Source organism: Eleutherodactylus coqui, chromosome 3, assembly GCF_035609145.1.
Source record: "Eleutherodactylus coqui strain aEleCoq1 chromosome 3, aEleCoq1.hap1, whole genome shotgun sequence".
NCBI lineage: Eukaryota > Metazoa > Chordata > Amphibia > Anura > Eleutherodactylidae > Eleutherodactylus > Eleutherodactylus coqui.
Genome location: NC_089839.1, coordinates 200,584,818 through 200,599,330, shown reverse-complemented (window position 1 = coordinate 200,599,330; position 14,513 = coordinate 200,584,818). Strand labels below are relative to the sequence as shown.

At 44.3% G+C, this 14,513-nt stretch overlaps 1 protein-coding gene across 1 annotated transcript in view; it reads right to left on the bottom strand.

Moving 5' to 3' along the window:
* Positions 1–13,582, bottom strand: part of LOC136621333 (laminin subunit beta-1-like) — a 121,458-nt gene extending 107,876 nt beyond the window's left edge. The window contains exon 1 of the mRNA XM_066596776.1: positions 13,493–13,582. The gene's annotated coding sequence lies outside the window, so the exon portion shown is untranslated. The remainder of the gene's footprint in view (positions 1–13,492) is intronic.
* Between the last annotated feature and the right edge of the window lie 931 nt (positions 13,583–14,513).

Below are 14,513 nucleotides of genomic sequence, written 5' to 3'. Positions count from 1 at the left end.
CAAGTAATAATAGTGCCATAAGGTGTCTAATAATTGCTATATTGTAATCAAGTGATAGTACCAGACAGTGCCCAAATCATAGTTTCATTAAGTGTTTAATAATTACAATACAGAGCTTAAATTTGTACCATACAGTGCTGAAGCAATAGTGAACTAAAGTGCCTAATGATTACCATATTGTACCCAAATAGTGGCTTAAAATGTCCAATAATCACCATACAGTGCCCAAATAATGCCACAATAGTTACACTACAGTGTCGAAATAATACTGCCATACTGTGCCTATATAATAGTGCCATATGTGAATATCAAACGGTGTCATATCATAATGAACAACAGTATTATATAATGCCCAAATATTACAACTATACTGTGGGTTATACTATGAAGCATCATTTGCAAACAGTAGTTTGTAGTCAGTGATGCTTGTTGTAAACCCAAAATATCTGAATGTAGTAAAACTTAACCAGCTTTCTGAAAACTATATTCTGTATTACAAATCGTACTGTATAACCCGAAATATGTCTGTGCAACCAACTAGAAATCGGTGTGACAAATATCTAACTACAAAATTTCATTTTGTGATATTTTGTATTCTATATTGCAGAATAGTATTATATGTCACAAAATGTTACTGTGTGACATATAACAATACAGTGCCTATATAATAATACTTCTTGGAGCCTAAAAAAATACCGCCAATAGAGCCACCAAATAATAAAGTTACAGAGAAAAGTGGTATTGCGGGGCATATGTTTCAGAAATAGGTGGGTACATATCGCTGGCACCATGATGTAAGTTCACTGCCTATGGAAAGGAGGATAGTGGTCTCAGCCTAAAAGCAGAGAGATCGCCCTGATATGGATGGCCCACATCAGGATCCTAGGCGACCTAGCCTACCCGTAGATTAAAGAAGTTTAAAGAGAATAGGCCCCACACAAAATCAATAGGCTCAGTAAGTTCGCTGACAGGGGTTTGCTGCCCAACCAAACACCACAGACGGCATAATTCAGATCGGAGTCAGGCATCTGGTAAGCCTTCGGGCAGAGGGAACAGACAAGACTCAGACATCTGACACACCTTCAGACAGCAGGAACAGACAGGACATGGTTTTGGCATCTGACAACCCATCGGACTGAGAGTGCAGACAAGACAGGACTCAAACAGAAAAAAAACTGGACCCAGACAGGAGACAAACAGACAGAGGTCCAAGCAGCTTAAAGTCAGGAGAATAACCGGCACTCATGTACACATTCTTAATGGCAGATTGCCCGGTTTGAGGAAACATATCCCTGTCGGACAGTCAGTCCATACACCATAGGAGATGTTGAAGAAGGTAGAGAAGAAGGGAACATTACACACTGAGGGATTTCAGACAGATGACACCTAAGGGCCTTCTACAGTGAACGATATCATTACCCAGCACTGAATAACAGGGCGCATGTGCCGAAAGCGTGATCACATAGAAAAGGGCTGACAATGTGATGCCACGCCAGCTCCATGCCGGCAAGCCACAGCACAAGGTCAGCATTTGTCCCCTTTTGTCAGATAGATAACTTCATATCAAGTCATGTGTTCACCACAAATAAAAGGAGTCCGGAGGTGTCTTAAGTCAGGTTTACTTATCTGCCATACGTCTTTTCTTCTGTAGATACATTTTTGTGTGTGTGATAGCATCCTAAACAGGAACATCAATTACATTTCATATTTCCTATTAACATAATCCTCTAAGCAGCCTCCGTGGGATAAGATTGCTTTAAGACAAGAGCCGGGCTGATCCTATTACAACATATGACCCTGGTAGAGAGTTCACGTCAATATATTTGTTTTATCTGGACGCAATGATTTAGTAGACGTCTGCAGGATCTGAAAACCACAAAAGGGGTAATTATTCATGAACTGTTGGAAATCCTCAGGGAGGTTGCAGTAATATGCCTCACTAGATACAGGTGGATTTATTAGATGACAACTATAGCATAAAGACTCTAGAAGCTCGATGGATTGGGCCTTTGAAAAATTGGGCACCGCCATGGGTGCAGCAGCTACGGGAGCCCATTCTCACACACGTTTGCTATGCAAAGAAGCTGGGGGTCAGTAGTTAGGGGTCTCACATTAAATGACATCATCATACAAAGGAGCTGTAGACTCACAGAATGAGAACTGGCTGTGGAGACCATCACCACAATAAAGGGTTGAACTGACAGAATCTACTGGTTCGTGTTCTCACTTAACCCCTTGAGTGGCGGGTTTCCTACCACCCTGTCGTGCCCACCAGGGCAGGTTTTTTAAAATGGTCTAATCATTGAATTTCAACTAATTTTGCAGTTGCGTCTCAAGAGCCATAACTTTTTCATTTTTCCATTGACATGGCCATATAAGGGCTTGTCTTTTGCGGGACAAGTTGTGATTTTTTAAACAGGGGGGGAGGAAAAAAAGAAATGGGGAAAAAAGAAAAAAAGGGGCCATGTCATTAAGGGGTTAAATAATGTATTAACTTCCTTCTCTGGGTCATTACGACGCATGGATACCACATGTGTGATTGTATTTTTGATTTTTTACAAAGTAAAGGGAGACAAGTGTGTTTATTATTTTTTTTATAATTTTTTTACGTTTTTCTTTAATTTTTTTTTTCTTTTGTCCCTTTAGGGGACTTCCACAGGGACCCATCAGGACCCCCTGATCACATTGCGGGGGTCCGATGGTGACAGCCCTTTACATGCTGCAGTGACAGCCCTTTATATGCTGCAGTCACATAGACTGCAGCATGTAAAGGGTTAACACAGCAGAGATCGGAGGTTTTCTCTGATCTCTGCTGTAAGAGCTAGTACCTAGCTGTCCTCTGATAGCTAACAACCAGCTCTCCCTGCCACAGAGACCATGGGCTTGCTTCTGACAAGCCGATGGTCTCTATGGCAACCTGTAAACAAACCAGTGCATGAGATTGCCGGCATATCGGCAATATCTTCTGCTGGTTTTTCAAAGCCCTTGCTTTGTTCTCTGCAGGTCTGTGCAGGCAGAGCACACTGTCACAGCTTGTGGCATTGTGCTCTGCAGCTCCCATAGTGATACATTGCCCGGAAATCTTCCGGGCTATGTTGCTATGACCAGTGGAGCTCGTCCCGGAAAATTTCCGGGCGTGCCACTCAAGGGGTTAAAGCATCATTATTTAAATGGCTGTGTTAAAAATCACAAATCTTTGTTGCTCTGCACTGATCGAAATGGATGAATTTAAAAAGTTACGATTTTCAGAAAGTGCGGAAGAAATATTGAAAATGAAAAAAAGGGCTGCGCTCTTAAGGGGTTAACTCTCAGTACCTTGTTGTGTGACAACTATCACTGAAAATTGCAGATTTGAGCTATTTTTTTTGCCAATAGTTGGGCCTTGTAAAGCCACTCTACGTCATGCCATTGTATCCACGTCATGGCTGATTGACCTGATAATCACAATATACAGAGTTTGCTTAAAGGGGTTGTCCCGAGGCAGCAAGTGGGTCTGTACACTTCTGCATGGCCATAATAATGCACTTTGTAATGTACATTGTGCATTAATTATGAGCCATGCAGAAGTTATAAAAAGTTTTATACTTACCTGTTCCGTTGCTGGCGTCCTCGTCTCCATGGTGCCGACTAATTTTCGCCCTCCGATGGCCAAATTAGCCGCGCTTGCGCAGTCCGGGTCTTCTGCAGTCTTCTATGGGGCTCCGTGTAGCTCCGTGTAGCTCCGCCCCGTCACGTGCCGATTCCAGCCAATCAGGAGGCTGGAATCGGCAATGGACCGCACAGAAGAGCTGCGGTCCACGGAGGAAGAGGCCATCTTCAGCGGTGAGTAGAGAAGTCACCGGAGCGCGGGGATTCAGGTAAGCGCTCCGGTGAGCTTTCTTTACCTCCCTGCATCGGGGTTGTCTCGCGCCGAACGGGGGGGGGGTTGAAAAAAAAAAAAACCCGTTTCGGCGCGGGACAACCCCTTTAATAGTTCCCATGAGCTAGAGTGGGGGAAGGGAAGTGACAACTGCTTTGTGCACATTTCTGGCTTGGGGAAAAAAGTGGTTGTCACTTTCCAGCTATGAACTGAAGCCCTTTCCTACCTCAAATACCCCCTAGGGACAGGTATATGAATGTGAACAGGTGGACTGTAATTCCTACTTATGAGTCAGTGCGTGTACTTAAGGGAGTAGTTTCCTTTGATGTGGTTTTCTCCTTATGGTCCTTATCTCCCTCCATCCCGTCTGGTATTTACACTTTGTACATATTCTATGTGTTTGCTCTGAGCTAATTTTTACAGATTTTATCTTTTTCTGGATAATTTTTTTTATATTGGAGAAGATAAAGAATGAAGAGCAGTATAGTTCCCTGAGGAGTATCACACATGAGAGGCTTAGCTACACCAGCACAGCGCTACATGACCCCGAGAGAAGGGGACAAGATGCCTGCAGCACCTGTTGGTCAGAATGATTCCTGATATCCTCTACTGACTCCTTTTAGCAATGAGTTGTTTTCATGCACAGGACCCCCTATCACTGGATGTTTTTCTTCAATCACACCATTCTCTGTAGACTGTCCTTACATTACTGTTATAGCCCATCCGTGTTAAGGAGGAACAGAGAATTATGTATTTGGACACATTATTTGGAGCACTAGTGTCGCACTCAGCTGCTGCCGACTATGTGGCACCAGTGTTGACTTGTTTGACTGTGCAGCACCTGTTCATCAGACCAATTCTTGACATCCTGCTCTGACCCCTTTCTGAGACAAGTTCATTCCATCCACAGGATCCTCTTTCACTGGATGTTTTTCCTCAGTCGTGCCATTCTCGGTATACTCTCCATATCACTGCATGAGGAACCGCACGCAGTTGGCAGTGACATCCTGGCCCCGACTAGTCTAGCACCGATGACCTTGTTGGAAGTCTCTCAGATTGTTGAATTTTCCCATCTAATGTGGATTCACGCTGAAACTGATTTACGGAAAAGTTTTCACGTGTTTTTTTGCTGCACTCTGGAGTCACAAATCCAATGCTCTTAATTCCATCCAGGGAAGCGCCAATTGTGAGAGTGATGCTGTCACTAATAAAGTGGCCAGTCACTGAATATGGTAGGTATCACATTTATTAATAATTTCAGTCAGGCACATTATAAGAGTGATGGGGTACGGTCTCAGTGTCCGCTCCCTATGGAATGGATTCCATCAATACTTTATCACTCTCCAATGAAATAAATAGGGGTTAGGGAAAGTTGCTCATAAAGGCATCAGCCTCTAAATTGAGAAAGGGAAAAATTGCCCCCCTTCCTCCACTACTTCTTGAAAGTGGTGTAGGTCCAAGCAAGCGCAACAAACAATTACCATGTTATGACAAGTCCAATAATGTCATTTTTTTTTTTTTTTTTTTTTATACGAAGCCCCCTTGACTGGAAATATCCAACATTCAATACAAAGTTAGTTTTAGGTTCGACATTCTGAGACAATTAATTTTTAAAAAACATTGTTATAGCGCTCTGAGCTCCGTTTTCCTGACACAGAGATTCAAATCTCCTGTGTATAATAGATATAGAGTTGAAATAAATTATTGTATTTGCCTGCAGCCACCACTAGGGGGAGCTCAGAAGCTTATTGATTTATAGACTACACCTTGAAGTCTATTACATGGCAGCCTTAGCTCTGTGACCTGTACGGTTGCATAGGGTGCCAGCTACCATCTTGTAGGGGGGCACCAGGAAGATGTAGGCTGGGGGCAATCCCCTTCCCTTACGTCTGCTGGCCAGATGATGTTTTTCCTCCATGTGGTAGCGTTTTCTGGAATTAAATGAACTATCTTCCTCCTGGCTCTGTCTCCTCCCATCTGATGTTCCAAAGTGCCGCTGTCAGCCCATCAGTGCCCCCACAACTGCATCTTAATGGGGAGGGTGCAGCTGTGCTGGGGGAGAAGAAGCATAGGAGTACCAGCAGGGGGTGCTGGGGTCGCAATGGCGACCCGTCCTCTGCGCTTGAGGGGGCCCAGAGGCCACCCTCCACCATACACCTTCACTTAGCACTGCACTGTCGGCTGCCGCGTGCTTAGTGCGGTCCAGCCAACAGCATGAGCCAGAGAGGAGAGTAGGAGAAGGGAGGGGGGAGGACTTGGAGAGACGATAGGGGAAGAGGAGGGGGGGTGGGGGAATGAGCAGAGAGGAAACAGACACAGACTCACCGGCTCAGCACAGCACAGCATCCAGTGGACCAGGGATGATGATGTCATCACCCTGCTGCTTCCCTCCTGCTCTCCTCACCAGAGAAGTAGTCCGGCCACTGGGGGTATGTATCTATCTATCTGCTTGTCTGCCTGTCTCTATGTCTATCTATCTAATTTCTATCTATCTATCTCATTTCTATCTATCTATCTCATTTCTATCTATCTTTCTCATTTCTATCTATCTTTCTCATTTCTATCTATCTCTCATTTCTATCTATCTCTCATTTCTATCTATCTCTCATTTCTATCTATCTATCTATGTATCTCCTATCTATCTGTCTGTCTATCTATCTATCTCCTATCTATCTATCTATCTATCTATCTCCTATCTATCTATCTATCTATCTATCTCCTATCTATCTATCTATCTATCTATCTATCTATCTATCTATCTATCTATCTATCTATCTATCTCCTATCTATCTATCTATCTATCTATCTATCTCCTATCTATCTATCTCATATCTATCTATGTATCTATCCATCTCTGAATCTCTCTCATATCTATGTATCTATCCATCTATGTATGTATCTATCTCTCTCTCTTGGGCCTCATGCCCACTTGCACGCACAGATTTCACTGCTGAATCCCGCAGTGAAATCCGTACATGCCTGCAGACATGGAGAGGGAAAATACATTATACTCACCTTTCCAGACGCTGCAGGGCTCCCCTCTGTGCAGGCCGGATCTTATTTCTTCTGGTCGGCGGACGTGCTCGGCACACCTGCAGCGTGCCGCCTGCATGCACGCCAATATTTTAAAAAATCTCCTGTTCTCCCGCATATCCGCGGCACAGCACAAAATAGCTGCAGCTGTACCGCGGATACAAACGGCTTCCATAGGCTTCAATGGAAGGCACGGGAGCCATCCGTGTGGCAGATCCGCAGGAAAATGGAGCATGCTGCGATTTCTTCCTGTGCGTGTGACCGGCACGCCGGGAAGGAATCCCATTTGCATGCTTTTAGCTGCCCTACTGATGCTAATGCATCCCTATGGGCAGCAAGATGCACGGATCTCTCGTGCGGGGGCTACGCACAGATTTATAAATAAAATCTGCACGTGGACATTGGCCCCCAGGCATAGGTAGGGCCGAGGGGGAAAAGGGGTCCGGGGGGGGGGGGGGCCCAAGCTGAACTTTTGCACCCGGCCCCTGAGCCTTTAGGTACGCCCCTGAGAAGAAGGCTAGAAGGCTGGAGGAGTGTTCAAACTAGGGACTGGGGGGAGGACAAAAATAGAAACAGGGGAGTAAACAGTGTAAATAGCAACCTGGGACCAAAAAATGGGAATGAGGGTTGAGCAGGGGGTGGGGTTAGTACCGTTAGAACTGACAGAACAGCTAATAGTACCATTAGTAGCACAATGAAGATAAAGAACAACAACAACCGTATAAATTGTATAGCAACGAATGCAAGAATGATCGCTAAAGTGGGTGAGCTTGAAGCGAGAATTACTGATGAAAATTACGATATAGTGGGAATAACAGAAACATGGCTTGATAAGTGCGATTGGGCGTTGAATTTACAGGGTTACAGTCTCTTCAGAAGAGACCATGGGGAACAGAAAGGGGTAGTGGTGTGTCTGTACATTAAATTCTACTTAATGCCGAGACTACAGGGAAGATATAGCGGTAGGAGATGAACACGCGGAATCTCTGTGGGTAGAAATACAGGGAGAAAAAAAATAACAAAATACTGATAGGGGTTTTCTATAGACCACCAAAAGCAACAGAAGAAACTGAAAGCTTATTAAGGCAAATAGAAGAGGTGTCAAACCGCAACGAAGTAATTATTATAGAGGACTTTAATTATCCAGATATAATATGGGAAGACGAAACCTGCAAATCTCACAAGGGTGATAAGTTCTTGAGAACAATTAACCCCTTCCCTCCACAGGATGTAAGGGTACATCATTGTACTTCCCCCAACTGGACAAATCCATACGTCCTGTGGATAGCGCAAGATCAGAAGAGATCTCGCGCTATCCGGCAGGGGCAGCCATCTGTTACTGATAGCCGGCCTCCCGCTGCAACAGCGGGGGTGCATTGGAGATGCGACCCCCGCTGTTAACCCCTTCGCTACTGCGATGTATGTAGATTGCGGCATGGGAAGGGTTCACAGAGGGAGCGTGCTCCCTCTGTGAAGTCATCGGGCTCCCGTGATGTAATCGCAGAGAGCGCGGCTGGTTGTCATGATAACAGGATGCCACCTACAGGCGTTCTGTATTACTACTGCCTATGATTGCTATAACAAGCCATAAGGCATTGCAGGAGAGAGGTCCTGCAATGCCTTATCATAGCGATCATCGTTGCTATGATGTAAGTCCCCCAGAGGGACACAAATGGTGTAAAAAAAAAGCTAAAAATAATGCACAAAAAAGAAAAATGTAAAAAAAATGGTTAAAAAATCTTTTTTGTGCTTTTTCTCATATTAGCATAAAAAAATAATAAAATCCCACATATTTGGTATCATCGAGTCCGTAACAACGCGTACAATAAGTTGAACATACTTTTTATCCTGCACGTCAAAAAGCGTTAAAAACAATGCTAAAAAACTGAGGCAAAACGCAGTAAAAATGATCAAAAAAGCCATATGTACCCCAAAATTGTACCAATAAAAACTACAGCTCGTCTCGCAAATAATAAGTCTTCACAAATCTTCGTCCATGGAAAAATAAAAAAAAGTTATAGGACTTTGAATGCAGCGACTTAGAAAAAAAAGAATTTTGGTATCGCTGTAATCGTACCGACCCGCAGAAAAAGTGTATTGTGTCATTTATGCTGCATGATTAAGGACTTATGAAAACCCGGCCGATATACGGTGTCCCTCTCTGAGCTCCCACCCCCTCTCCGCCCCTCGCCACTATTTGCAATGGGAGAGGACTAGACAGGGGCGGAGCTACGTTCTGGAACGTAGCTCCGCCTCTGTCCCTCCCATTCCCATTGTAAGAGAAAGCTCTTAAACTACTAAAACAAGAAGGCAGCGAAGATGCGCTAAAATCATACAGGAAAAAAGACTAATCAAGTAAAGAAAAGATCAAAATTGCAAAGGAGGAGGGAGAAAGACTGATCGCCAAAAAGAGCAAAAAATAATCTAGGAGAAACCATAGAAGACAATGGGGGGGGGGGGGGGAAGGCAAATCTATTAAATAGTTTCTTTTCAAGTGTAGTCACAAATGAAAAAGAAATGTCACACGAAATGTGGGGGAATAAAACGAACGAAGTATTGCATGCCTAACACAGGAGGAAGTATAGAGCCGGTTATAGAGGATTAAAAGCAATAAATCGCCGGGCCCAGATGAAATACACCCAAGGGTTCTAAGGGAACTAAGTGATGTGATGGCTAGGCTGCTATTTCTTAAATTTACGGACACTATTGAGACCGGGGTTGTACCACGGGATTCACTTCAATAATTGGAAAATTATTTGAGGGGTTTCTGAGAGACGCCATCCTAGAATATCTCAAGGAAAACAACGGTATAACTCCTCATCAGCATGGGTTCATGTTGGGTCGATCATGTCAGACCAATCTGATCAGCTTCTATGATGAAGTAAGTTCTAGGCTCGACCTGGGAGAGTCTATTGATCTCATATATATGGACTTCTCTGACACTGTGCCACATAATAGGCTGATATATAAAATGAGACAGCTTTGATTGGGTGAAAACGTGTGTATCTGGGTAAAGAATTGGCTCAATGATAGAAAGCAGAGGGTGGTAATAAATGGTTCGTACTCTGATTAGGCCACCGTCGCTAGTGGGGTGCCACAGGGCTCAGTATTAGGCCCCATTCTGTTTAATATATTTATCAACGACCTGATAGAGGGTCTGCACAGTAAAATATCAATATTTGCAGATGATACAAAATTATACAAGATAATTAATACAACGGAGGACAATGTATGGCTACAAAAGGACCTAGATAAGCTGAGGGCTTGGGCAGAGAAATGGCAAATGAAGTTCAATGTTGATAAATGTAAGGTTATGCACATGGGCAGGAGAAACGGATGTCACCAATATACACTAAATGGGGTACTGCTAGGGAAAAGTGAGATGGAGAAAGGCCTGGGGGTACTAGTGGATTGTAGATATAACTGGAGCAATAAATGCCAGTCAGCTGATGCAAAAGCTAATAGAGTCTTGGGGTGCATTAAAAGAGGTGTAGGGGTGAAGGACGAGAACACTATTCTCCCACTATATAAGGCACTTGTCAGGCCACACATGGAGTACTGTGTACAGTTCTGGACACAGGTGCTCAGGAAAGATGTTGCAGAGCTTGAGGGGGTTCAAAGAAGAGTGACTAAATCAATAAATAAGGAGATGACTGGAATACCCAGAGAGGCTATCAAAATTAGGATTATTTACCCTGGAAAAAAGACGGCTAAGGGGTGATCAAATAACTATGTATAAATACATTAGGGGACAATACAAGGATCTCTCCTATGATCTGTTTATACCCAGGACTGCAACGGTAACAAGAGGGCATCCTCTACGTCTAGAAGAAAGCAGGTTTCATCACCAACACAGAACGGGGTTCTTTACTGTAAAAGCAGTGAGACTGTGGAACTCTCTGCCTGAGGACGTGGTGATGGCAAAATCCATAGAGGAGTTTAAGAGGGGACTAGACATCTTTCTAGAGCTCTATGATATTACAGAATACGGTCATTAGGTGACCAGCGGGGTTGTTGATCTCAAATGTTGAGGTTGGTTGTAGTGCTATATTTATATGTTGTGCTTGGTTCTGTATCCATGTTATGAGGTTGGTTCTAGTGCTGTCTTTATGTACTGAGGTTTGTTCGCAGCATGGACGTAGGAGTGGTATCGCGTTCGAATAGGACACGCTGGCTGGAACACTAAAGGGACAGTGAACTGCATACAGGACTCACGGACAGACATAACATAAGGACTGAGAAATGACAAAAACACTCACCTTGCATACCTGCACAAATAACAGATTGAATTAAATGTATAGAATGTACGAGGTATTGGTTCATTAATTGGTCAAGTCACTTAAGCACGCAAGCCCGAATTTCAAGGGTCCCCATTGTCTTGTGGGTCCCTACTCTAATGAGACAACATCCACCAGAACCATGCTTGCAAGAAGGGTGATCGCCCCAATAAGGGTGGCCCCGCACTGAAACCTAAGAGCTTAACTGGGCCAGAGATGGTATACGATCCAGCAGGACAGGATACAGTTCACACCAACACACTAGGGCTAGCAGGCAACACAGAACACCATTAATACTGAATATGCTTGTTCACACCTGATGTCCGGCCACCTGCACAGACACTGGAAAAGACACTGTTCACATACATATATACTGAACACATACAACAGGCATGCCGGAAAACCAAACCCTAGAGTGAAGGGATATCAGCTTCCTCTAGCAAAGGGACTGGTATATATGCAGTAGACCCATAGGGATTGGCTGTGGGTAGGAACTTCACACCCAGCCAGCACAATTAACCCTCACCTGTGAAGCTGTGCTCATAGAAACCTGTAGAACCACAGGTGCCAGAAGCACACACCTAACACTGTACTTATGTTATGAACTTGGTTCTGGTACAGTATTTATTCACTAAGCTCTTCAGCTGTGGGTACGCTGGTATCTTGCAGCTCTCTGCACAAGCAGTGTAATATAGTTTTTCCCTATGACAGGAGGGCGCCAAAAAAATTCAACACAGGGTGCTATCTAACCTAAGGCCAGCCCTGCACAATAGTAATACAGTATAGAGTAAGCTCCTGAGCTCCCCCTAGTGATGGCTGCAGGTAGTCAGGATTTTATCTATATCTATACTGTGCATCCGGAAAGTTACACCCCAACTACTCTAAAGATATATTAAGGTGCACAAACTTTTGGCCCTAAAATGTCAGTGGAAATTCACTTTAGCGTTTCGCTATCTGCAGGGGACTCAAATACTAGCAATTTTTTTACTGTACAGAATAAATATACATGTGAAAACAGGCAGGTATTGCCACGCTCGCTCACATGTCCCGGCAGGCCTGTCACACACAGCTGCGGTTACTTGGATCTCCCACAAGTCAGTGCAATGAAAATCGCACATAGAAATCAAGTGTAGAAAATCCGCGGCAAACCAGGTCCGACCGGAGAGAAAGGAAGCGTTACAATTCTCTGCAAATATGCACTTTGTACCTTTATGAACTGAATAAGAAACTTTACACCTATGGGAGCGTCGCTATAACAGCAGTGTGCAGCCTCCAACAGCTGGGGGACTACAACTCCCAGCATGGCTGTTAGGGCATGCTGGGAGTTGTAGTTTCGCAACTAATAGCCGCATTTTGCAGATGCGAGGGTATATAGTATAATATGATGCCTAAACTAAAACCAGTACAGTCAGAATCAGTGTAGTCTGATAACAGGGAGTAATAGCTAGACATTGTACATTTTCAGGGCATGTTCATTTGCACGCAGAAAGCAAGACGCACCACTAGAAATGGCTAATTAGTTCCAGATGTGCTCTTTTTCCGGTAGAATTACGCAACATATTACGCAGCTCCTTGCACCCCCCACATTGACTTCTATAGGGACCTTTAGTGTACAAATGCTTAGAAAAGTAGAGCTGATGAAATGCGCGTGCAAAATGCGAAAATGTGAAGTCAATGGGTTCTACAATCTGCATATTGCATATCCGTAAATATGCCCGTGTAAAGGAACCCAATTACTACTGCATGCTACTACAGAACAGCACATCAGGATAATTCCAATGACTGTAGTTGATTATTCCCTATACAGCTCACACATCTTTTAACAGATATAGTTGAGCGGAGTTTGTCAATTGGCACAGCTAAAGATTTGCAAGCTGTATTTTTACATAGGACTGCCGCTCAGGACATCTCCATTCAGAGGCTGCATCACAGATCTGGCATGAAACGCCAGACGAAAAATTCCCACATACAGGACTTTTTCATCCGGTAAAATGCTGGACAGCCAAACTGAAACTGAACAGACCCCATTATAGTCAGTGGGGTTCGTTCACACCGTTATAAAACATCCATTTGGCCAGTGATTCCCCCTACCTGCTTGCGGAATCCCCTATCGCTGGTGTGAACAGAGCTGTAACCTACTGCATTATAGATAGAGGGAGCTACCACCATACACAACATATGCAACCCCAAAGAGTTAAAAATGACAGACTCAGCTCTGCTACATCGGTACCAGGCAAAGTTTCATGGACCTGGACAAAATGACTTGCGATCTAGTCATTTATACTACAGGACAAAGTCTTGAAGGAGGAAGCTTGAGACTCACCTGCTGCTGAAGAAAGATACTCCTGTCTTGGCCAGGACTGCAGGGAGCGCGGGGCTGAATAATTCGTCTCCTCTCAGTCTTGAGGATTATGTTCTTCGTGATGTAGTTTTTTCATAGCTGTGGGGTGTATCCTGCATGCTGCTGCGCCGCTGCCAAGAAATGAACTGGGCGAGACCTGTCACCGTCTTCGCCTGTGGTTATTATTACCTGGTTCCTACAAGTACCTGATTCCCTCCAAGCGATTAATGTGCCCCCCCTCCCTCCTGCAGGGATTGAACCGGGCATTGGGAGGGAGCAGACGGGATCGTAGCTGCTCCAGCAAGGTATAGAGACAAACATGGGTGTATGGTTTCGGCTTTTGTAACTTATAACCTTTGATATTGCGGCCATTGTTCTGTGGCTCATATTTCACTCAGCTCTGCATGCAAAATCTGTAACAGGGCCCCCTACCTACCATGTGCCATTTATAATGTAATGTCTTCTAACGTGACAGAGAGGCCTTTGGACCCCTTCAGGGCCCGGTAGTGACTGCTACCTCTGCGTCCCCTATGGCTACTCCCCTAATCAGCACACAACCCTTTTGCACATGGCAATTTGTGGCACATGCCGCCTTTTATCCACCATCCAACATGAGAACACAAGAAGCCTACCCCAAGCCTAACATGGCATCCTCCCAGCTCCCACACCTTGAGCCAAAACATCTCTGCCTTTGAAAGAGGCGGGATGTTGTGTGATGACGTGACGGTACTTGACGGAAAAAACTGTTCACATTATATCACCTCATAGGAGGACTCGATATACCTAAATACTACATAATAATGTCAGACAACATCAAAGAACATTACGTATCGCATCATCTTCTCAACTCCCTAGCCTCTGGATGTGGGGTTTGTATGGCAGCCAATCCCACTTCATACACAGCGGGTGCGGCTGTCTTTGACAGCTGAACACCACCCGCAGCAGCCACAATCAGCATTAATGCTGATTGTGGCTGTTAGCCTTTTAAAATGCCCCAATTAAC